Genomic DNA, 26,527 nt, shown 5'->3' with positions numbered 1-26,527 from the left:
ACTAGACAAGAACGAAATCTCTTGTCCTAAGCTGTGTAGGTTCAATGCGCAACTTGCTTAGAGAATTTGTGTAATAAAATAAAACGAGGAACAGATAGCTAAGGATGAAAAAACTTCGACGAAGTGTTCTCCACTCGAAGCAATATAATTAGAAAAAATAATAACGCAATCTTGTTCGCTAGTATATTCATGGTATGGGATCAGTCAATGGACACCACTCAAGGATAAACTAGCAATAAAAGGGTATGTAAAGTGGGCCGAATTAAAAAGAAAGAATGCGTAGCTATTGGAGGAAAAGCAACACACAGGATTCTAAAGAAATTCAAGTTTACGTATAAGACCGGAAAGCTTAGAGAACCGACCGTATCATTTAGCTGACTTATACTAAAGCAATACAGAAATATTTATCTTGGAAAGAGATTGTCTTTATTAGAGAATTTATTGTTCTTGTCGTATCAAATGTTAAATATAAACAAACGTATCTTGCTTACAACGAACAGTACTGTTAAGTGTTGAGACATTATGTTGAACAGAGTGAAGTCTCGATACTGAGTGTGAAGTAATTTCCAGTAACCAAGATGGCGGCTAAGAATCAAAGTCGGTTCGTGACATAGCCAACGGCGAACTGATTGAATCCAAAATTCGACAATTTTTATAGTAACTTTGGAAGATTTTCATTGGTTGATTAGCACAGCCGGTGGTTATAAAAACGATTGTCGAAATCATTGGTCCCATACCTCCAGCATTCATCTTGGATGATGGGATGTGTCTCCTAGTTGCTTCGGCTGCAGGGAGACAGTGTAGAAGTACTCGTCAAGTATCCGTTCTTGAAACTCAGCCCGACGGGTGAGGGGCCGGATACCGGCCCAGCACCTGTCGGACTGAGATACACCGCCTGGGTAATACCTAGAAGGTCCACCCTCCCAGGACTTGCCACCGGGCTTTCTGGTGGAGTAAGTTCATTGCTTACGGCCTGAGGCGCCCCGACCGGGGAATGCCGACGGGGTTACTCAGGCAATTTTTACAATTGCAGGAGTGCACCTCCTATAGGGAAGCCTGCTGGATCCCCACTTTCCGGCCTTGTGCCACCTTTTGCTGAGGTGGGCAGTAAATAAATCCTCTACCCCTGCATCAGGAGTATAAAACATTTAACAGATATCTTCCGTGTGTGGTGCTTATTTTTCGTCGTACGCTTGGGACATACAGCAACAACGAATCCGAATAAAGTAGAAATATCGCCAACAGAGGGACAATAGTAAAACTCGGGATATCTCCCTAACACATTTTTTTTTACTTCTATAATATAGGACTGTGTAACTGTATAATGACATGATGTTAAACTCAAATTGATTCTTGTTAAAGAATCAAAATTCTGTGTTCACTAATAATAATTATGACTGTAAAAGTAAGGAGCGAGTGCTAAGAATCGTTGCCTTTTACAGCTTGATCGCAGCTATCCATCTTTCATTATAACTAAACAGTTTCGGGCGCTTTTCACATTTATCTATTTTTGGCAAAGGCTTTAAAACTGTATGCCATTGGGAAATTAATTCCTGATCAAATAGATATGAAACAATATTGGATGAACAACGAACAAAATAATACAATTGTTACACTGATGCTACTGTAACGTGGCTGTTACGCTTGAACAGTGTTCGTTACAGTGCAAATTCAGACATGATCAACGCTAATGGAATAAAGAGAATTTCTGGGATAAAGAGTTTTGTAAGAAGTTCCACCCTCTCAGCGAAAGTTACTATTGCAGTCGATACGAAAATAAGCTTCAAATGATTTACTTACTTTCTTCAGATCCGTAACAGAAATTGTAGGTCGCATTCCATGTTTAATCTTGTGAAAATGCCGTAGTATTATCGGTGTACGTATTATTTTTTATTACCTGAGTTAGCAACGTTTTCATGTGACGTTGGTTTTCATATTACTCGGACTCTAGCCTCATTAGTCTTCTTGTTGTTATTCATCAGAGCGTTTCTGGTGTTCAAATGATTGTTGTTAATGCTGTTGTCTTTCCTCTGCACATTGTTGTTGTTGTTGTTGTTGTTGTTGTTGCTGCTGTTGTTCAATTTGCAGTTTTCATAATTGCTCCAATGTACTTTGTAAGTGGTCATTTTGTACGGTGAGTAAAATACTGAATTTACAGAAACTTAACAAAACCGTGTTCAGATTAACCAGTTTTTAGTATTTTTAGAACAACTAGGGGGGGGCGAACGTTATTTCGTTTCCTTTAATAACTTTGCAAACGAACGTTGAACCTATAGTTTTAAATTCCCTGAAAAGGAAATTTCTTCCAAAAAGGATGTCTTTTTCTTAAACGAGAAAAAATATAAATGTCCACAGAAATATTCGATATTTTTTCAAAGCAAATGTATTTTCCACTAGAACAGAAACACATGTGACGAAAAAGCCGAAACCTGCAAGTTTTAGTAAGCAAAGAAAAACAGATTCACTGACACACTTATTTAATGACGTGACAAAAACACAGTAGTTCGTATTTCTCTTTCTTTTGTATTCACAGGTCCATGAAGATGTCGTTACATTCCCGAACAAAGAGAAGAAGAATATAGAAAATATACTTACGCTCCACGAGTTTGCAATGTAAACTTTTATGTCCATGCACTTATTTAATCTTCGCGAGTTCTTCTCTTTCTCATTTCCTGAATGTTTTCTGAACACTTGCTTGGTTTAATTTAGCTTTCCGTCGCGAGTGATTTTGAATGCTAGGGATATTTTAAATTTTAGTGATCTCTTTGAGCTCGAAATCCGATGTTGTCACTGGTATAGCCATGTTAAAGTGTTATGAAAACATAGAATGCCAAAATAAAGTAAGAACATGTATTGCAAAGCATATAATGGGTGAGTTTTCTTTCGGGTGCAGCATCTGATCAGACACCACACTTCAGTCACACGTTCAGTATGCGAGCGTAACCGGATATCTACTTACACTTTACTGCTTGGTCTTGTGGTATTTATTGATATTGGAATAGACTATTAGTAGGTAACATATGTCAGTTCCGCCACAATAGTATGTAGGTAGATACAAAGTAACGACACTGGACATGCTAATGTTTCAGACAGATGGTTGGTTAACATCACAAGTCTTCGCAAGCGACTTAAAGAATGGTTCTTCTGTAGAAAGTAACCAATTTTAAATCGCCTGTAGTGTTGTCTTACCATCTGTCTGAAACATTAGCATGTCCAGTGTCGCGACCTTGTGAATCTATCTATCTATCTATATCTACCTATCGATATCTATCTACCCATATCTCTCTCTCTCTCTCTCTCTCTCTCTCTCTCTCTCTCTCTAAACAAATCGAGCTTAGGTATTTCGGACGATGTCAAAACATCGTTAAACTCATGACTCGCTCATCAGCAGCATAATGGTTAGAAGCCTTCACTGTCGTACAGACGGTCGGGTTTCAATCCTGGCTTGAGGTAGTTGCCTGTCTAGCCGCACTGATGAGCTGTGAAACAGCGAAACAGTACTGTATGTGGATGACTATAATGCTCCATCTTCAGTTGAGCATATTGAGGTGATACTCGAATTACCATTAGCGTATAAGCGACGCTCTTTGTGTAAACAAATTGAGCTTAGGTATTTTGGACAATGTCAAAACATCGTTAAACTCATGACTCGCTCAGCAGCCGCCGATAGCATAATGGTTAGGAGTTTTGATTGTCGTACAGACGGTCGGGTTTCAATCCTGGCTTGAGGTAGTTGCCTGTCATGCTTTCTCACTGATGAGCTGTGAAACAGCGAAATAGTATTGTATGTGGATGACTATATATATATATATATATATATATATATATATATATATATATATATAATGTTAAACGTTCACGCATGCTTCTAGGATAGTGATTTAAAGGTTATGAGAGGTTTTTGAAGCATGAAAAACGATGTTACTTTTTGTATTCAATATTGTTATTTTTTTATATTTCAAGCGGACCTTCGCTTTTGGTCACAAAAAGTATCGAAATGAAGAAGAAAAAGAAAACCGTTGAAAGAACTGGTAATTTGTAGCGTGGACAGCATTCATTCCTAGCAATCATGTTCGAAAAAGTTCACGTGAATTATTTTAGCTGTTCGTGGAAGAAGATTGTGTTTTTTAATATATATTTTTTTAAACACAAATTCCAAACGGTTCCAGATGATTAAGTTCTAAAGATAGCGGTTTCAATCCTACCCAAAGCCGGTCAGATGCTTACTTGGCCAAAAACGTGGTAAGACGACAACAACTACGGATGGCAGTGATTGCTGAGAAGGCAGTTAAGAGATTCGAAGTTCCTATCCGTCGCGGTTACCACCTGACGAAGGCCAGAGGAATAGTTGGCCGAAACATTGTGAAACACCAACTTATAAAGATGAGAATAATAGTTCGCAATAAATAAATTAATATAAATAATACTCATCTCAATAATGAATTCCAATTAAAATAAAATATATAACTGATTTTTCTTTTTTAATTTTATGCTTATTTTCTAAATGAAATCTTATTATCCTGTATTAATGTCCTCCATGATACGATTTCTCAAAGAAAATTTGTTCTTAAAATTGTAATGTGAAAATTGCTGTAGAAGATTTTATGATTTAGTAGAACATTTAACGTACGAACGTTTTTTTATGGTTTATGTAAAAAAAAATAATAGACTCAGAATAAGTTAAATGTATGTTAATTCTATAAAACGATCTTTAATCAGAAATAATTATTATTGAAACAATGTCGAAAATTATGTCTACTGCCACAGATCCGGTCAGTATAAAAGAAATAAAATAAAGTTGATATACTTATTGAATTGGGTAGCAATCGAAAATAAATGAAATAAAAATGCTGTTTCATTTAATCTAGGTACTAACTGATTTTTTCGGTAACATTTCGATCGGAAATCTATTATAGAAGTGCTATATTAAAAACGTGCTTACATAACTTCTACAGTTTTTTATCTTAAAATATTAATATTTTTTGATAAAAAATAAATTACACGGTATTATTTTAAAAGAAGAGAGCCTTGTAACCGCCACAAAATACTGATGAAAACTACTCGTAAAAATACGGTCCCCACCCTAAACTATCTATTTTTTTACAATTATACGTGCATTATTTTTTGATTTACAAAAGCATTCAGCAATAAAAACATAACGGTAATTAATTTACTTATATCATAAATTAAATGTGTTTTATTTTGCAGTTCCCCCGCCAAAAGCGAAAACTAAAACAGTAAAGGATTTTTTAAACGAATGCGTCAAACGGCCGGTAAGTTTATTGTTTAGTTGATATCAGTTTGTCATGGCGATCAAAAGCGAAACATGTGGTGGTGAAATTAATTTTATATTTTATATTAAGTTGAGAAGAACGTTATTGCAGAATTTTTAGTTTTATGTTCAAATGATGTATTTTAAAATGAGTTTCCGATATAATACCTTTACTTTATATATTATTTTAAAGAAAGTTTTTCGTTCTATCTTATCATTTGAATTACAATCGTTTTTAAACAATTATTTTTTATTTTAACAACGTTGCATACAAAAATGGAAAAAAGCAAATACACACAATTTTCGTCTTTCAATACAAGCTAGGCCGAAAAGCAACTGAATCAGCTCGCGATATAAACGAAGCGTTTTTTTTTTCAGGGAAACACTACTAAATAAATAGCACAATGGTGGTTCAAGGAATTTCGTGGTGGCGATGAGATTCTTGAAGATGAATAGCGTAGTGGTCGAAAATCGGATGTTGACAACGATCAATTCAGATCATTAGTCGAAGCCAAACCACGCACAACTGTTCGAGAACTTGCTTCTGAATTAGATGTAACGTATACGACGATTTCCAACCACTTGAGAGAGTTTGGAAAGACAAAAACCTTCATAAAATGGTGCCTCACGAATTGGACGACAAGAAAATAACCGTCGTTAAGAAGTGTCATCTTTTCTTCTTTTACGCAAGAAGATCGACCCGTTTCTCGACCGAGTTGTGACTTGCGATAAAAAGTGAGTTCTTTACTGCAGCCGGCGACCTTCAGCTCAGTGATTAGACGACGACTAATCTCCACGACACTTCCCGAAGCCAGAATTGCACTATAATAAGATTATGCTGAGTGTTTGGTTGTTTGCGATTGGTCTCATCCATTACAGTTTTGTAAATGCAGGCGAAATTATCACATTGGAGACGTACTGTTAACAAATGGATGAAATGCAGCAGAAACTTCGACAACAACACCTAAAATTAGTCGACAGAAAAGGCCCAATTATCCTCCACGACAATGCCCGATTGCCTATTGCTGAAACAACCCTGCAGAAGTCGAACAAATTCGGCTACGAAAATCTGCCTCATCCGCCATACTTTCGAGACCTTTTATCTACCGACTACCACTTTTTTAAGCATCTCGACAAAATTCTACATGAGAAATGCTTCAAAAATCTAAGCGATATAAAAAAAAAAAACATCTTGAGCGACTTCATTGGCACCAGACCGCCAGATTTTTACGTTACTGGCATAAATACACTTGTTTTGCGTTGTGGAAAAATGTGTTGATTCTGTAGGTGCTTATTTCGATCCATAATTTTTTTGGTTGAGCCGAGATATTTTCATCTGACGTTAAAAGTTAAAAGTCGCAAGAACTTTCTTCTTAATCTGATACTTTCATTCACCTAAAACAAAGCACATTCCAACTGAAGAATAACGGACTACTTGTTATGTTTCAACTTTGTTATGGTGTTACCAGATCAGAGTGTCTGAAGATCCTGGCTTCTTCACCTAAAATGCACCAAGCATTAATTTTATTTTATTTTATTTCTCTTTGTAAAACTCAATCATATTCAGCAAAGTCAAAACTAAAAAATATTTTTCCTATACAAAAAGCAAACCAAACACCATCAATAAATATTTAAAAATATAAATATCTTAAAGCACCTTTTTCGAAAATTACTCGGTTTTAAATATCCTCACAACAAGGGCTAATACGTCGTAAAAAAAAAAAAAAGCAAACTTCGTGAATAAATATTTGGAGATATAAAAAAACTTGAAACATAAAATTTATTCCAAAATTACTGGATTAGGCATTACATAATTCTAAAAGGGTTGACATACCGTACAACAAAATAACCCAATAAATCAACTTTGTGTCATTCATTGCAGAAATCCACAGTGCCGTAATCGTTAGAGAAACAATACAGTTCACACAATTGCATTCATTTCTTAGCAGTTGTTTATTTTCTTCTTGTGCGCTTCTTTGTAATCCTTCCGTACTGAGGTAACACCGCCCGGTTGATAAACAGCGTTTATACTTGTAAGAACTAACGGGAATAAGACCGGTGGATTACAGTTGACATTTATTCAAAATAACTGACCACCGAATCGGAATCATTAATTAATTATATTTTGTCAGCCCATTTTATTTTACCTATCCATGCTTTCTCTCGAACGGATTTTTATGTTCTCTATCACATCCTCTCTTTGAGTCATATAGCTATATCCGTTTCTATTATAGTTTTTACAATTCATCAATTTTAATCTCGCGATCACCAAGTTAATCTCGGCTTAAGAATCAGCGGTTTCAATTTTCTATTATTCTCAACAAACTATTTTATATAATACTAAGTTTACTGGCCCAAAATCTAACATACTGTGATAGGAGTACTACTCATGCCGTAAGTAAACTAGGCAACAAGATGTTTCTTCACATTACATTTAAAGTTTGAATGTTTTTATGGTCGGAAATCAAGGAATAGATATAGAATTCCAAAAGGAAACAGTTCGAGGAAAGAAATTATAAGACCAAAAAAAAAAAACCTTCTGCCACCTAGGGGACTCTATTTTGAAGTGGTGGAGTTTTACTGCTAGTATGGTAGTTCGGGGGCTACTTACGTTAAGAATAGGTTTCTTTTATTATTTTTAACGCGTAAAATTCCAAATTTCAGACAATTTGCTCAATCCGCTACTATAGTAACAAGCAATAAGTGTTTTTTGTAAATATATATCCATCATGTCACACAGCTGCCTGACGAATCAAAATCGATAATTAGACATTTTCCGTGTTTCTGTTCTTTTCTACTTTCTTTAACGATTTATATTATTATTATTATTATTATTATTATTATTATTATTATTATTATTATTATTATTATTATTATTCACTTCCATTAAAGTATTTGAAGTTAAAAGTCCTATAGTCAGTAATCAAAGGAACAAATTAAAGAGAACAAATATAAAGGAGGAAAAAGCAATCAATGGTTGAAGCATTTCTTCTTTTATGTCATCAAAAATGACTCGCGTTTAACCTATTGAAATAATAATATTATGAGATGAAAAAAACTTGCTGCCGGAACAAACACACGATATTATACTCTCATGCATTTTTCTATCTAAGCAAAGGATTTCTATTTTTTCTGAAGAGTACGTGTACGAAAAAAGACGGCGTTGACACAATTTCGATCCTGTCCTGGGGTAGTGGCTTGTCTAGCCGCACTGATGAGCGGTGAAACAGTCCTGTTGCGGATGACTATATTTACATATACATATATATATATATATATATATATATATATATATATATATATATATGCGTAGATCATCGTATAACGATTTGATCACTGTCTGTCTGACGTAATGAACATTTAAATTAAAATGTTTAAAATTCAACGCTATTTCACACGGTTAATGGTAGCCGAATGGATACGGCCTCCGCTAATCGAGCCAGAGATGTCTCGTGTCGCGGGGTTCGAATCGTTCGACTGGTAGTAATCGTGACACCCTGCACTGAAGAATCCCGAAAGGATGAAACACTAGTGTCTGTAGGTATTTAATTATTATAGTAAAAGAAATAATTATGACAGCCCCTTTAAGAAATACGTTTCTTATCGTCGAGCACTTTCTGTTGAATTAAAAAGTCGGTCAATTTAGCTCTTATGCGTAGATCATCGTATAACGATTTGATCACTGTCTGTCTGACGTAATGAACATTTAAATTAAAATGTTTAAAATTCAACGCTATTTCACATGATTAATGGTAGCCGAATGGATACGGCCTCCGCTAATCGAGCCAGAGATGTCTCGTGTCGCGGGGTTCGAATCGTTCGACTGGTAGTAATCGTGACACCCTGCACTGAAGAATCCCGAAAGGATGAAACACTAGTGTCTGTAGGTATTTAATTATTATAGTAAAAAAAATAATTATATATATATATATATATATACACGTACTTTGAGGTACAAAAACTTGCCAACGGTAAGTGTTAGATGAATAGATTCCGACCCAGAAAACAGCAATTATTCTCTTTTGTCAGAAAAGTCAGTCATGGAATGTGAGAACTAAAGGACAAGATAAATTAAAGAGTTACGAGGAATTTTATAGTAAAACCCAAAACCCAATTTCTACCCACCTCATTGACGTCAATTAACAAACTGCGTACCAATCAAATGAGATTAATGGTGCAATAAACGTGTAAACATGAATTTATTTCGTTTTAGTGTATAATCATTTCATTCCTACTGTTCATTAAGTAATCAAGTCTATGATATTTAACTGTCATATATTGTTGTAGGCAACGAAATGAGTTTTATCGTTAAGAAACGAATGTTAATTGAATGTTAATATATGAAACAACAATTAACTTAAGAGAAAAATGTATTTTGTCATAACATTGCAACCAAGTCTATAGTTAAAGCGATATTTCTGCAAATAGAAAACTACCAAGAAAAATCTTCAATGATAAAAGAAAATACGAGGTGCCTTCAATAAGTTTTTGATAGTAATCTCCTCCGGTTGCAATGCACTTGTTGTATCGTTCCAACAACTTTCTAGAAGGCCCCATGGAAGTGCTCTTGTGTGAGCGTGTCAGTGACCCCCGTCACAGCATCTTTCATCTTAATTGTTTCATATCGACAGCATCTAAGGTTTTCCTTGAGCGTAGAAAATAACCAAAAGTCACAGGGAGTAAGGTCTGAACTATAGGGAGGGTGAGGAATCGTATTGATGCCCATCTTGTTCAAATACTCTGTGACAAGGATGGAGTATCTTTATGAACCATCAGCAATCCCTAATAGGGGTCTCCTTCATCACATATGAGTTAAACGGACCCCAATGTGACCTGTGCTCGTCCTTCACAGGGAACTCAGTCGATCTGGTCGGAATCACTTCACCTTCGGGCTGATAGGCCGCTGCCTCGACGATCTATTTCATGCACATAAAAGAAAGACAGACTCGAATGTATCTATTCTACTGGTTAATTCAAGATAGATGTACAAAATATAACTTATATACAATTGTTCAGATGTTGATTTGACAAAACTCGACCGAGTTCCAATTAGATTTAATTACTCTCAGGTTTGCGGTGGTGATGGTCGGGAAGAGAGAGAGAGAGAAAGAGAGAGAGCAGGGTGCCGATTCTTTGATTAGTATTTGATTCGCTCATATCTCAGCTCCAAGTACGCTCCAAATGCCGATTTTTGGCACGGAGACTCGCTTATGTACAGAGGTGACGGGGTAGGTTCGGTCGCTCCCTAGACCAATCGCCAGTAAATACGCCACTTCAGGAGAATCCCCCTGTGTGTGTGTGTGTGTGTGTGTGTGTGTATGTGTACCTGTGAATCGTCACACGCTCCCAGGCCTATTTCTCAGAATCGGAAAAGGTCAACCCCGTGACCTCTCGGTCTGGTATTATACTCAGACGTCCCTGAGTTGAGCTCGTTGGCACCGGAAACGAAATTATATTTCATTATGTCTCTCAACGTGACATCAAATTGTCACTTTCACCAAACAATCAGATTTATATGTCGGTTTTATCAAATTATAAAATTCATAATCTTCAGCAGGGTTGGATGTCGATGCCCAGGCGTACGATAATACTTAACAAATAAAAACAAGCATATCTACCCGTCATTCTCCAGGGTATCGGGAGTCTTACCTCCCCCCTGAATGGGGAGCCCTACCACTCCCGGAGACGGTCACGTCACACTTTGGGACAAACATTGCACAAATCTGTCGCATCTTCAGTTCTTCGTGAATAATTGTGTGTACAGTTCTCACATTGACGTCCATTATCTATGAAATTCTTTATTTGACCAATCAATTCTGGTGTTCTGACTTCTTTACTCTTCTCACACGTCTCGTCATCTGCGACAGACTCGCTGCATTCCTAGAATCTCTTAGGCCCTCAGAAACTGATGCTTGATTCATTCTAAATATTCCAAAAGCATTTCAGACATTTCTGGGACATTTTTCCAAGTTTATAACACTACTAACTGGTGGCCCGACATTGCCCGGTCGTACAATACGCTAACAATAATATTTTAAGTTATGCAGATTGCTTATATATTAATATAAAATCAATCTTCTATTGAATATTATAAATTACGAGGAATAATTTGCCCTATGGACTAATTCGCAAAAAAAATAAAAAATAAAATAAAATATAAGAAAGGTGATAATAATAATCTTGTTCATCAAATTCTGTTTGTCTTAGTTTAAAATATCACGTCACCAGATATTTGGCTTGGCAGTCTTAAACCTAATCTTTCTTTTGTTATAGATAAAAATGAATAATTTTTACAGTAACGTAAAATATTACCCCGTAAAATTTTCCCCTGTAAAAATTCTTCTTTTTTATCTATAAGAGAAGAAAGACTATTTTTAAGATCGGATTTTTTCAATTTTCGATACCTATCGGATGAATTTCTGTACAAAACATATCTAAGGACACTGCAAGACATATTGTTATGATTTGTTGTTAAGAGTTATCCCCCTTGGGATTGACATTCATAATAAAAGCGCCCTCTGTTTCATTTTCCCGCTCGATCCTTTCAAGAGCGTACGTGTATTTTACAGTTAATAAAACCTTTCTAAAAGGCAATTCTTTACTTACTGATACTATTCACTTCAATTTTATTAACTGTAAAAAAAAAAAAAAAAAAAAAATAATGGATCGAATCTTACGTCCCGACAGATTCGAGGTGGAACCTAGATGCCCTAATTCCGAAAAATCCTATAGGCATTGGAAATTAACCCTCCAGAATTATATCCGCTCACATAATAACGGATTAATCGAAAACACTTCAGATAATTTCTTTGCCTTGATCAATTGTATTTCAGCCTCTGTTTTCGATTTAATAAGCGATAAAACCGACTACGATAGTGCATTAAGAACATTGGACGCCGCTTATTTAAAACCTGAAAATATTGTTTATAATAGATATCGATTGATGACGACGAAGCAACAAACAACACAAAATATAGATGCCTTCATACTACAATTGGAAATGCTTGCCAAAACATGTAACTTCGAAGCGGTTTCTGCTGAAGAAAACAAAAATCAATACATTCGGGAAGCTTTCATCGGCGGAATTTCTTCTTCGTCCATCCGACAACGACTGTTAGAAAAACCCATCCTGACTTTACAAGACACATATGCCACGGCCAGATCTCTTGAACAAGCAGAAAAGCATTCGATAAGCTACGCAAATAACTTTACTGTAGCAGCTACAAATAATCCTTCGGGCTACAATCGTATAGCTGTGACTAAAGAAAATATGCATCCAAAAGGGGTTTGTTTTTTCTGTGGAAAATCACGTCATCCTCGATATTTATGTCCTGCACGAAACGCCGAATGTAAAAAATGCAAAAAAAATGGTAATTGGGCTAAAGTGTGTAAATCTTCTATTTCTAACACTCATACTGCTGTTCTTTATGACGACTCTGACTACCCCTCATCTTCTCTATCCTGACTAGGAACTAACTCCAAAGATGTCACATTCACTCAATGCCAAATTAACGGGCACTTCGTGAACGCTATGGTGGACTCCGGCAGTGTAAAAACATTCATTAATGAAAATACTGCTAAAAAACTTAAACTCTTCACAATACCTAAAAACAAAACTATAGCTCTGGCTGCTTCCGATCAACATGCTAAAATAACTGGCGAAGCTGTCGTGGATTTAATACTGAAAGATAAAACCCATTCTGGAATAACAATTGAAATCATTGAAAACCTTTTCATTGATTTAATAATCGGAAAAGATATTTTTAAAAAATATAAAAAAGTAACACTTAAATTCGACGGTCCTAGAGACAAACTTATAATTGGAGCTATAAACACGAATAATTTTTTTCCTACCATAAACGTTCCACCCCCTCCTCTCTTTTCTAATCTTTCTCCTCATACTACTCCTATTGCGACAAAATCCCGACGTTACACTTTTGCCGCCAACAAATTCATAAAAGAAGAGACTGCTAGAATGTTGAAAGAAGGCATAATTGAACCTTCGATATCTCCGTGGCGAGCGCAGGTTCTTGTAACTTCGAATGAGAATCATAAGAAAAGAATGGTAGTCGACTACAGCGATACCATCAATAGATTCACGGAACTAGACGCTTACCCAATGCCTAATATCAATAAGATGGTAGACGACATCGCTCAATATAACATCTTCTCTACTCTCGACCTAAAATCTGCTTATCACCAAATACCTATAAATCATGCTGATCGTAAATTCACTGCGTTTGAAGTAAGTGGCAAACTTTTTCAATTTACTCGTCTTCCTTTTGGCGTCACCAATGGAGTAAGTGCTTTCCAGAGGAGCATAGACTATATTATAGAAAAAGAAAATCTAACCGATACCTTTGTGTATGTTGATAACGTAACTATATGTGGGAAAAATCAAGAAGAACACGATTACAATCTTCAAAAATTCTACAAAATTGCTAAACAATATAACATCACTTTAAATGAAAATAAAAGCATAATTTCTTCTAGTTCTATTACTCTACTCGGCTACACCATAGAAAATAATCAAATAGCTCCCGATTATCAAAGACTAAAACCATTACTCGAAATGCCACCTCCGCTGAATCTTAAATCTATAAAAAAAAATACTTGGAATGTTTTCCTATTACTGCAAATTCATTAAAAAATTTTCTGATAAAATTTTATTACTAAATCAAAACAAAGAATTTCCACTACCTCCATCTGTATTAAAATCTTTTCAAACATTGAAAAACGATCTAAAAGACGCCACTTTAATAACGGTAGATCCAAATAAAGAATTTGAAGTAGAAACAGACGCTAGTAACTATTGCATTGCTGCAACACTAAATCAAGAAGGTCGTCCTATTGCATTTTTTCAAGAACTCTCAATACTAACGAAATTAAGCACCATGCAGTAGAAAAAGAGGCAGCCGCTATTGTAGAAGCTCTCCGTAAGTGGCGACATTTTCTACTCGGCAGGCACTTTAAAGTCATCACAGATCAGAAGAGCATCAGCTTCATATTCGACAATAAAAGAAAATCTAAAATTAAGAATGACAAAATATGTCGTTGGCGTATAGAATTATCCCAATACAATTTCACTATAGTTTATCGACCTGGACCTGAAAATATTGCTGCTGGCACATTCTCTCGCATCTCTGCTCTTACTTACAATCTACAAGATCTTCGTGATTTACATAAACAATTATGTCATCCTGGTGTTTCAAGATTAAGCCATTTTATAAGAACGAGGAACCTCCCTTTTACTTTGGATCAAATTAAGAATATTACTGACTCTTGCTCATCCTGTCAATTACTGAAACCCAAATTCGCCAATACCAATGGAGGGACTCTCATTCAAGCCATATTACCTTTTCAACGATTAAATCTTGATTTTAAAGGCCCTCTACCTACTTCTATACATGGCAACAAATATCTACTTACTCTAATTGATGAGTATTCCCGTTTTCCTTTCGCTTTTCCTTGCAGAGATATGACAAGCAAAACCATTATCCACTGTCTAAACAAACTCTTTTCAATTTTTGGTTTGCCTGACATGATACATACTGACCGTGCTTCTGATTTCTTAGCAAGAGAAATAAAGGATTTTTTACACAAAAAAGGAATTGCTACTTCTAAAACAAGTAGGTATCATCCTGAAGGTAATGGACAGATTGAAAAACTCAACGGTACCTTATGGAAGGCCATTCAAACAACATTACATTCTAATCAAATGAAACTACCTTATTGGGAAGACATACTACCGGACGCACTTCATTCAATTAGATCATTACTTTGTACTGCCACTAATATGACTCCCCATGATAGACTTTTTAAATATAGTCGTAAATCTGCTTCCGGAATTTCAATTCCTTCTTGGGTTAAACCAGGCCCAATGTATATTAGAAACCACACTAAAACAAGTAAACATGACCCTCCTGTAACGCCTGCCACCCTAATAGATGTCAACCCCCACTACGCTTATGTTCAACTACCTTCTGGTACTGAAACCACTGTCAACGTTCGAGACTTAGCTCCAAACTCATCAAATGAAGAAAACTCTAATAATAATCCTACTACTTCAGAGACTTTATTTGAACCTTCTACTAATGAAAACATTGGTCATGAGGAAGACAAAAATCAATCGTCTGATCTTGAAGAAAATCAGATTTCACTAAAAAATAATACTGAAAATCAGCATTCCTGACAATCTGTGCGGAGGTCGTCCCGAGTTCGACAATTCCCTAGTAAATATAAGGATTTTGTGACTAAATACTGAAAAAACTGCAGTTTGGGTTCATATGTTATTTGTAAATAAAATGATTCTTATGTGATTGTAAAAAAAAAAAAAAAAAAAAAAAAAAAAAATTTGTCTATAATTAATTACCCCTTACTTGAATACTTTAGGACGGGGAAAATGTTATGATTTAATTTGTTGTTAAGAGTTATCCCCCTTGGGATTGACATTCATAATAAAAGCGCCCTCTGTTTCATTTTCCCGCTCGATCCTTTCAAGAGCGTACGTGTATTTTACAGTTAATAAAACCTTTCTAAAAGGCAATTCTTTACTTACTGATACTATTCACTTCACATATTAGTTAACTTTATGTGAAATTTGTAAAAGAAAGGCTTAGCTGCTTTGGAACCTATGAAGAAAGAAATCACACACACACCCACCCACCCACCCACCCACACACACACACACACACACAAAGTAACTTCTATATAATAGTAGAGATTTTATTTCCTATCCTTCTTCTAAAATGTCCTAATGTTACCATTTCATTTTCGAAATTCACCAACTGTGACAATTCAGGCTTTAATACGGTGTATTCCAAGTCCTGTTTTAGTTATTTATTTGAACATAAAATCATAAAAATTGGTCAGTCATCTTATAAGATGTATAGCAATAACACACTGCATTTTCAAGAGTCTCTGACAATTTTAAATGGCTGTACAAAAAAACGTCTGGAAACTTATTGAAGGCAGTTCGTACAAACGTTAAAACCGGTTTTAGAAAATTGATGTCGGATGCAGTGATCTTCATATGAAAACCGGTTTTATAAAATCGGGTCTTAGACACAGTCAACATCATTGGAAACATATGAAGTTAATCCGCCCCTTTTAAAATCGTTGGGTGCGTTTAGTTGTTCTTCATTGGTTATTGATTATTGATTAGGTAATATATTTTTACAAAATCAATTTCATATTCTTGGAGATTCGATATTATGTAAAGTGCATGTTACTCGAGTTTGTACGGTTTGGCAAACATGGTAGCAATTGTTACCTTGGGTAAGATAATGACTGTTTTCGTTCAAGAATTGAGAGAATAACCGTTAGGCAAACGAAGAATGATTGATAGTCGTAGCGTTAAAATATGACCTCGAAGAAAAAGGAAGTTGAAAATCTGACGTCATTTTCGTAGAAGAATATTTGTGGCTTCTTTTCTAGCAGATTTCGAAACGAGTAAACGCATAAATCGGTGTTTATCACAAACCCTTATGGAACGAGATGGATCTCTCTCTCTCTCTCTCTCTCTCTCTCTCTCTCTCTCTCTCCTTCTTTAGATCTTTCTTTCTCTTTTTCTTAGTCTACTATTAGTCTACTAAGACTGTTGTTCTGTGAGTTAATTAAAAACAGAGACGAGACGACTCGTTATACATGCATCGTTTAACCATTATGACACACATTGCATCGTATCAGCCGTTTGTTGATCTTTTTGAAAGCTGAACAGGTTTTATTCACTTTAAACGACGAGCACATACACAGTACAGGATTAATAGCCGCACAATTAAAATAATTGATAACAAGGATTTTTAATGGATTACACAATTTGCTGGAGTAAACAATACCACATGAATGTCAGATTAAGACAACGGATTTTTAAACTCGGATTATCAATAGTTATTTGTTGTAAGATAAATGGTATGCGGCTTTTACGATAAAGCAAAATCATTTGCAATGCTTCTCGAAAATGATGGAGAATATTGAAAATCTAGAGAAACTTATTAATTAGACTTTTGGGAATACCACCATTTACTGTCAGTGAATAATTGCTAATGACGACTTGTGTGATAACTCCTACTGAAGAAGAAACTACTACTACTACTATTACTACTACTTTGTCATAGGAAGAATACAAATGTCGCCATGACAAAGTATGTGCAAATCTGCATCGGAGTTTGTGCCAAAAATGTTGAATCCAAATGATGAACAAGTGGTTGCAACATTAACCAGAAGAGGTAGTGAAATATGAGGACATAAAGATTTTCTGGGATTTCATGGTTCATTGTGGCCGAAAGGTAACTCACACGAAACGGTATATTGATTGTAGTTATGAACAATAATACAAGTGAATGTCAAATTATTGATGTGCTTTGCCCAAGCGACGTCAATTAAGCAGGTAAAAAGAATAAGAAACTACAGAATTACAGAAACTAACTCGTTAGCATGTAGAATAAGAAAACTTCCATTGTGCCACTCACCATAAATGCGCTTGACTCGATTCCAGAGAATCTTGAGAAACAGTTGAACTGCTCCAATCAAGTACAACATCACCGTACTCCAGAAGTCAGTTCTGCTTGGAACAACTAACATCCAACGCCATATGCTTTCCACCTAATTGACTCTTTGACTATGCTCACTAGCTTTAGTGTAAAAGGCCGCTCTTGAGTAAAATAAACCGGTGTAAAACATCACAAGGCTGTTAACGAAAATAATAATAATAATAATTATTATTATTATTATTACTACTACTACTACTACTACTACTACTACTACTACTACTACTATTATTATTATTATTACTATTTTCGTTAACAGCCTTATGTTGCTTTACACCGGTTTATTTTACTTTTATAATAATAATAATAATAATAATAATAATAATAATAATAATAAATAATAATAATAATAATAAAAATAATAAAAATAACAATACTAATAATAATAAAAGTAATAATAATAGTAATAATAATAATAATAACTAATAGCATCTTATTGAAACCTTACCCTGTTTTCCATATCAGTCTATATAATTTACTATTAATAATATATACATTAATAGGATAGCGTGTGTGTTATTTATTTTGTGTGTCAAGCTTACATCCGAGTGACAGTCGAGTGACTTCCATTTCTTGTAATAAATAATTTTATCAAGAATTCTTCGTTAGTTTTGGTTTCGGTTTCGATTATAGCTAAATGATCTCAAGTTATATATACATATATACATTTTCATAAGTTTTGGTTTCAGTTTCGATTCCAAGTCATATATATATATATATATATATATATATATATATATCGAAATCGCAACTTTATAATATATAAAAATTGATAGAACATTACCTCTATAATAATATATACGAAATTTGCAAGAATTAAAATATTATATTTAAGCGTACTTTATGACCGGACAACGCTGGGAGTCCCTGCTAGCTTGCATAAATACTTTTGCAGTTTTAACAAAATAGCTACAATTATATCAGAAAGTCTCCATTTACGCTGAATATCTACAGAATGCCAACATCAATATATTACATATGAATGAGTCCCCTGTGGAATTTCCACATGTCCCATTAGTAATATTTATTTCACAATGCACACTAGCACACACACATAAAAGAGAGAGAGCTTGAATGGCTACTGGAGAGAACTTGAATGCCTACTGGGGAGAACTTGAATGCCTACTAGACACTATCCTCGAATGTCTAAGGTATCTCTGTACAGGGGTTTGTCAGAACAACCTGGCATGAGGATACTTTCTCCATAGAAGTAAATCCTGACCAAATATTCAAAATCACATAGTATTCGCTGCCCAAATGTTGTGGTGGCACACATTCATTTGCATATGTGGATAGTAATTACACATAAATAGGAAGACTCAGTCTGAGTGTGTGTTCACCAGAAGCCACCGAAGGCCGCACAGATCAGATCTGTTTCTCCAGCAAAGACTCTCTTATTTGACACCATTATGTAAATATCTTGTAAATATACCTTTTCCTAATACACTTCTTATTTGATCTACCTTGTTTGTTGAGTCGTCATTTGTATTGCTTGCTACGTTACTTGTTTCAACCTGCAAACTTAACACCAAATAAGATCTCCTCACTATGGCTAACCCACATTAGCTTTTCCGAGGAATGGTGCACCTTCTCCAAGTGATGTTACCTCAAGTAATAGCACGAAGCTGGATACTCCACCAGACTAGATAAATTCTTGTCCTGGAATCAAGTAAGACCAAGAGACCAACATGAAAGATATACTACAACGTATGAAAATGGTTAATTGGGGAGATGAAACTTATGTTCTCAATTTCTTTACTAACTCAGTGTTTGAGAGATAAAGAACTTTAATGGAACATTCGAATACCTATGTATCTCATATAGACTTCAAGTGTTAGCCCCAGGTTGTGGGCCCCTTGACTTCTGAGAACTTCGACTGAAGTAAAATAAAACAAAAAACACATAAGGAGTCATTAAATGACAGTGCAGATAGAAGGATTTACCTATAACTCTTAGGCTAAGTTCTGATGAATGCTTTTTTCTTTTTAGAAGATATAGGCCTCTCCTAATGAAACTAATTTTGCATGAGAAAACTTCCAACCTTATTTTTCTTGAACATTCATTCATTTTCAGGTCAATTAAATATAAAGTTAAGGCCTCTTACACTTCTCCATGGAGAAAACAAGTTCTTCGACTTGCACTCTTTCTTGTTTAGTTGGCTCTAAAACAAAAAAACACCGTTGTAATTACAATAAAAGCATGCAACTAGTATATCTCTATTTTTATAAGCGTAATATATGCTTGTGTGTTTATTTATATAAGATTTGCTTCCAAACTAATTAACCGAGCATTATGAATTTTATAATACGTCTATATTTTGTTTAACTCAGTTTATGATATGCTGCAAACTATAGAGTAGGATCCTTCGTTTAAATTCAGATAAATCTAAAGGCATATCCGAATGTGAACAAAAACAAAAGAATATTTTAACATGTATTTCTTGTAGTTAAAATATATAAGAAAAACAAAGTTTTAGGAAAACAAACTTTGATTAACTCAGATTTAGTATATTATCGCTTCTGTGCTGTTTCCAGAAATTATTGATACTTCTTGTACTGAAAGATATGCGTAGAATTGTGTGGCAAGGGTTGCGCAATCTCCAACCGCAGGTCTTCTTAATCAGCACTGAATAATTTACATTGTAATAGAAGTTGAGGACAACTGGAAATAATGTCAAGATTTGCAGAGAGCACATGGTATTCCTAAATGGTCACCCATTTTAATTCTGACCACACTCAACGTGGCTTAACTGCGGTGATATAATGCTAATCGGTGTATCAACGTGATGAGTACAATAAATTATAAATTTAGGACAATAATAAAAAGATTTTTCATTTGATAATTTCTGACTAACAAACGTCGCCTGTTTATCACGTTCGCATTAAATAACAACGATATGGTTTTCAAACAACTTCTATGTGCGAGTGTTAGGGCGTGCGAATGTGTGTGTGTGTGTGTGTGTGTGTGTGTGTGTGTGTGTGTGTGTGTGTGTGTGTGCGTTCGTGTGTGTGTGTGTGTGTGTGTGTGTGTGCGTTCGTGTGTGTGTGTGCGTGCATATTTATAGCTTTAATGTTCATTCACGCATGCCTTCAAACACTCGTTATTATTACGGGGCAATAAAAAAGGTCATTATTATTCATATCCAAGTATGTTTCACTCACAATCCTCAATAACTGACACTCACATTTTTTAACATCCTCTACACATTGATCGACCAATCAAGCTGTTGCTTAATGGCGTTTGCATTGATTGGTTTTTACTCTAAGGAATTCATTAATTCGTATATGGGAAACCAACCTTGCTATCAGATGGGTTTTATTAGGGCGTTAAGCATAAAAACGACAGTGTATTAATAAATCATTTACCTAATGTCCTAAAATAGATTATCTATCCCTGTCCATTGTTTTGATAAATTACCTCCCTTGACTTCTATGACAACCCAATTTGATAGATCAAGAATATTTTCCTTAATCAATCACCAGGCGCTATATTTTAAAAAGATAAAGGCGAATAAGCCAACTTTTGTGCCCTTTGAATTAGTCTCTGTTTTTATAAGTCATATTTAGAACTTAAACTACGGTGACCTCGCCGGTACCAGGCGCAGTATGTGGTAGTCAATGACACCATTCTGAGAACACTAACAGCAGCCTCTCCTCTAGATGCGACACTGAGCCGTTATTTAATCAAATATTCCCTGGAATCTTACTCAACCCACCTAGGATTAATGTCACATTAGGTACTAGGAATATCTGAAGAGTTACATTTGTGACGTTTAAAAAACATCTTTTGAAAGTCCAATAACTGACACATAAACAGACAATCAAATAAGTTCTTTTTTTTTCATATTATTTGAATCCATCGAACTTCTGTTCTCATCTTTCAGTCGATGTAACCGCCAAACTTTTTTAGGTGTATATTGTCGAACTCTGAAATTTGGACGGAATTTCGAACGAAACCATTCATTTACTTCACAGGAGTAGCGTGCTCTTGTTCCGTCAGCCATGACTGGATAGAGGCCCTAAGTAATTCCTAATTGTATTTTTCGGTCGCCCACACTGAGGATTGAACCGTCAACCTTGAAGGGAATATCACTTTTTAAAATTGATTTTTCCAAGTACTCTTACAACTGCGCCACGGGTCATTGGGTAAAGTAAATAAAGCGTTCCGCTCGAAATTCCGTCCAAATTCATGAGTTCGACAGAAACATTCCCAAGTCTGACAAGATACACATGAAGAAGGTTGGAGGTTAAATCGACCGAAACGTTGTGAAAATCACACTCAAGATGAGACCAGTAGTCCAGTGAATCCAAATAATACGTATAACCAATCCTCATCTCAAAAATTTAGAAACGTCAGTTTTGGTTTTTTATTACTGCTATTATATTTAAATAGACACTATCAGATAAGCTGGTCTTTCAAATAAACCGTAAACACACTGTACTCGCAATATTTCTTTTTTTGTTTTATAATTTTAGTACATATATTATTACTCCATATCTTTTGTATTTTGTGGATTATGTTTCAATTTCAGCGAATCTGCCTCCAAATTTTAGAAGCGATAACCAAATTCTTTCATAAGCTTTGAAGCTCCTGTGATGCCAGGTAGAATAATTTCTGTAGATATAATCATGCATAATTATATTGAATGGATTGCGGTAGGGTTCAAGGTGTTATTGTATTATCATGTCGCCCCTCCTCCCGAATATCGTCAACGGCGTTTGTGCTATGGGTTTCCTTCTCCTTCATCTTTTTTCTGGCCGTGTCATCTCTCGTATAACCGAACTCACGAACGCATGCACTGATTTACAAGTTCTATAAAAAAATATTAACACAGATATACACATTATATATTAGGGCTGTTGGGAACAAACCTATGTATATCGTCGGGGTGCGATCGCTTGGATTCACATATTCATCAGATATTTCGGCAGACGAGATACGAAGAGAAGCTATTCTCCGGATATTGGGCACTTTTTATGCCTACATATGAGTTTCCGCGAATTTCTTTAATGCTGTTTTAGTCTAGAAATCAATGTGTAAATAATTCATTTTCAAAAATACAAAAGTAGAATTTGTGTTAAGCGAAATAAACGTTTTTATGTTATAAAAATGATTATCACTTATTGCGTCATTAAAAGAAATAAAATATAACAGTTACGATGTCAAAAAAAATGTGATTTACGTAACCCTCGAAATAAGAGAAATGATTTGGGGTAATGTAATTAAGCGCCGCAAAAATTGCCAAATAAATGATACAAAGTTGGAAAAACTTTTAACCTTGTTTAAGTGAAAAAAAAATTGTAAATGAAAAAGTTTTGCTTTGTTTTGTTGTTGTTGTTGTTGTTGTTGTATTTGCAAACGCGAAATCTGATGCTTATGAGAGAACCTCCTAATCCACTGGACTACAGTATTAATTGCGAAATTAAATTGGAAATTATTTTATTTAAACTAATTACAAAATAATGCTTGAAAGTTTGTTTTCCTTTTAGTTTTTCTTTTAAATAAAGAATCGTAATTGGATTAGATCGTTTGCTTTTTTTTTAAATAAAAATGTAATTCTCTGATAAAAAAAAATTAAAATAAGGAAATTGTCTTTAGTTTTAAGATCATTATCCGCCGAAATCACAAACCACCTCTGTTTAAATGCAAAAAGAACAAAAATGAACAAAAAAAAACGACCACCAGTAGGTGTACGAAGGGAAATACTGTATTTGATCCAGGAGGTAGTGCGCAGAGGAAATAACTTGAAACCGGTTTTTAAAAATATCGATGTCGATAATAATACTTCAAATTAAATTAAATTAAATATATTATCAATATAAATCATCTTTGAATAGCAATATTTAATAGAACACTTAAAATAACTTTTCGTTATAAAGGGTAACTAACACGCAGCTATTTAGTATAAACGATTTCTTTAATGTAATATGCAAATGATGTTATATCTGGAGCGCATATTTTGCAAGAATCATACGATACATAGAAATAAATGAAATAAAGTTAATGCAAGTAAGTTTTCAGTACGAAAATTAATTAGAAAAGTAATGGGCCCATTGTATATATTAATCAAATTGTGAACAGATATACAAACAAACATACAAACAAATAGACATGAATATATATATATATATATACATATATATATATATATATTTATATATATATATATATATATATATATATATATATATATATATATATATAACGTCGGTCACCTATTGAGCGAGGGTTAAATTGTCTGAATAAGGAAAAACTAATTTGCAAACTCAGTTTACTAAAAGGACAGAATCTAAACTTATAACTTTTCGGCTCGGTTTACTTTGTCTTTCTTTTTTATCCAACTACGGTGTAAGTACTATTATAACTTGTGGTGACTTGTTTTTATTTTCTTTTTAGTATACGATTGCAATGTTTTTATTAATATTATGTACTATTCCAATGTTTTTTATTATTAATAATTTTTCTGCAATTACTGAGAATCTAGCGATATTAACTTTAACCCTAACCCTAACCATCATTCTAACTCGAGTATCAAGACAGATAAGGCCCAAAAATCCATACTAAAATAGCCAGTGTGAATAGCGTAGGTCAGCAATCGGTTATAAATTAAATTATCTTGAATATTTAAATTCTGTAATGGTTGCTAATAGACGCAAAATAATACGCTGAATTATTTTGTTTGTTTTTCTTGCAAAGAATAAATTCTGTTCTGAATTTTGTGATAACAGTGTTATTAAAAGATGAATTTAAATATATTATAATGTGTTTCTTTCTTTGGGTGTAAAGTATGGATTCGATGGAATCTTCTAAACAAATAAATAGCAAGAAACACGTGTAAACAGATGACATTTATGTAGGTAAAATTATTTACAACAAAAAAAAAATACGCGACCCATCAAAAGGGGCAATATAACACAAGGATTTGCGCTTAAATAGAAAAAAAACCCACTGCTAACGATCGATCTATCTATCTATCTGGTCGGGCTCCTTGCTCGAACGAATCTGACTATTTCTCTCCAGATTTCCCAGTCTTATCTGCAGGATCACAGTTGCCATCATGTGCAATTGGATGTACGTGGATCGTACTATGGTTATGCACCAATGCCGTGGATTCCACAGCAATACATTTCTCGCCAGCTATTGCTTGCTCCTCTGGAAGTGACCGGCAAATCGTAGACTTCATTCCCTGATGGTAGCAGATATGGTAGATAGGTTTCCATAAAATTGCTGCTCCGTGAGATGATCTTGCCAAGATATATTTAGAATAGTTTGTAGCATACGGGTGTACGTGTCGTCTAGCTTTTTCCCCAATCTTTTGGTGAGTGTCTGAAAACAAGGACAGACTCCACCACTGTTATGAAAACTGCCTTTTCAGTTTGTTAGCTAGCTTTGAAGTCCATACTAATCGCAGCTTAGCCAATCCACAATACAGGGATTCATAATTGAACTGCAGAACAGATTAAGTATTTTACAAGTACAAGAGCAGAAACCAAGTGCTAATTCCACTCATGAAAACTTTGTTCGATCGGACCAAAAAAACAAAGGTGTGTATGCCTCTGAAGCCAAAGATAAAGCTAAAAGACCTGTAGGAAAATGATGAGATGATAACAAAACGTGAATAGTTGAAAAGCATCACAATTACTCCACTGTTCAGGCCACAAAGCTAAAAAAACAAGTACGTTCTTCAAGTGCTTAATATGGTGTACTTATCAGAACAACAGACGTATGTTCAAGAACAATCAATCATATCCGGCTTGGTAAGTAGTAAATGAGATGTCTGGACGCAAATATTCCTCCAAAGCTAAGTTAAAGGCAAGCACTTCGGAAAATGCACGTTTACAATGGAAAGGACACTTTGGAAAGCTACTTGAGAACGAACCAGATCAATCATTTCAGCCGATTGTTGAACAGGAATCTGATATTGAGAAATGAGATTTTACCACAAACGAAGTGGATTTTAATATAAAAACAAATTGTGACACCAAATTATTTCGTTCGGTAAATTAGTTTTACCCGATCTAGGACGGATACTCATCTAGTATTTATATGTAACTAGAAGGATACCATGTGTTGACCGGGATAAAGGTATAGGCTATTTATATTAAAACTCCTATGTCCTTCTATCTCTCCCCAACCCTCTCTATATGAAAGACCCACCTCTCCCCTGAGAAAACTTGCCTGATTAGACCCTCGGAGAATGAATAGTTTTTCGGAATTTTAGATATTATCGATCCAAAGCAACGCTGATGAAGAAAATACCAACTTTGTGGCTTTAATTCTCTAGTTTTGGACTACAAATACATATACACACAGACAACTGCCTTTTATATAACAGAATAAAGTCAACTTGTATCTGTGTACGACTTCAGTTTTAAAAAGCAGATATATTGTGACCAATATCTTTGCACTGTCTCGATATCAGAAAGTGACCTGCAAAGTAACCGAAATTTTGTACAGATAAATTTGTTGCATACTGGTGTTAATTTTAGAAGGGATGACGTGTGTATTTGTTGTCCATATTAGAGAGAATCTTAGTGTGTTTATGTTGTGTGCAGATATATCGCGTATATATAAAGAGAAAGACACTTCTGTATGTATAAAGAGACAGGGTACATGTTAATGCTGGAGAGCCGACGGCATGTAATACACAATAAGAGAAGATTTGATATATAGATAGATAGAGAGATTGATAGTGATATTGACATTT

At 34.8% G+C, this 26,527-nt stretch overlaps 1 protein-coding gene across 4 annotated transcripts in view; it reads right to left on the bottom strand.

Annotated features, from left to right (window-relative positions):
- Positions 1–26,527, bottom strand: part of LOC145278011 (monocarboxylate transporter 9-like) — a 199,293-nt gene that overhangs the window by 147,269 nt on the left and 25,497 nt on the right. The window contains exon 1 of one of the 4 annotated variants that reach the window (XM_080130194.1): positions 2,596–2,789. The exons of the other annotated variants lie outside the window; for them this stretch is intronic. The gene's annotated coding sequence lies outside the window, so the exon portion shown is untranslated. Of the gene's footprint in view, positions 1–2,595; positions 2,790–26,527 lie in introns of those variants that run through there. 4 annotated transcript variants of the gene reach the window in all.

This window comes from Euprymna scolopes, chromosome 6 (genome assembly GCF_053919585.1).
Source record: "Euprymna scolopes isolate OS-2025 chromosome 6, ASM5391958v1, whole genome shotgun sequence".
Lineage (NCBI taxonomy): Eukaryota > Metazoa > Mollusca > Cephalopoda > Sepiida > Sepiolidae > Euprymna > Euprymna scolopes.
The sequence above is the reverse complement of the archived record's forward strand: the minus strand, read 5'-3'. Positions and strand labels throughout refer to the sequence as shown.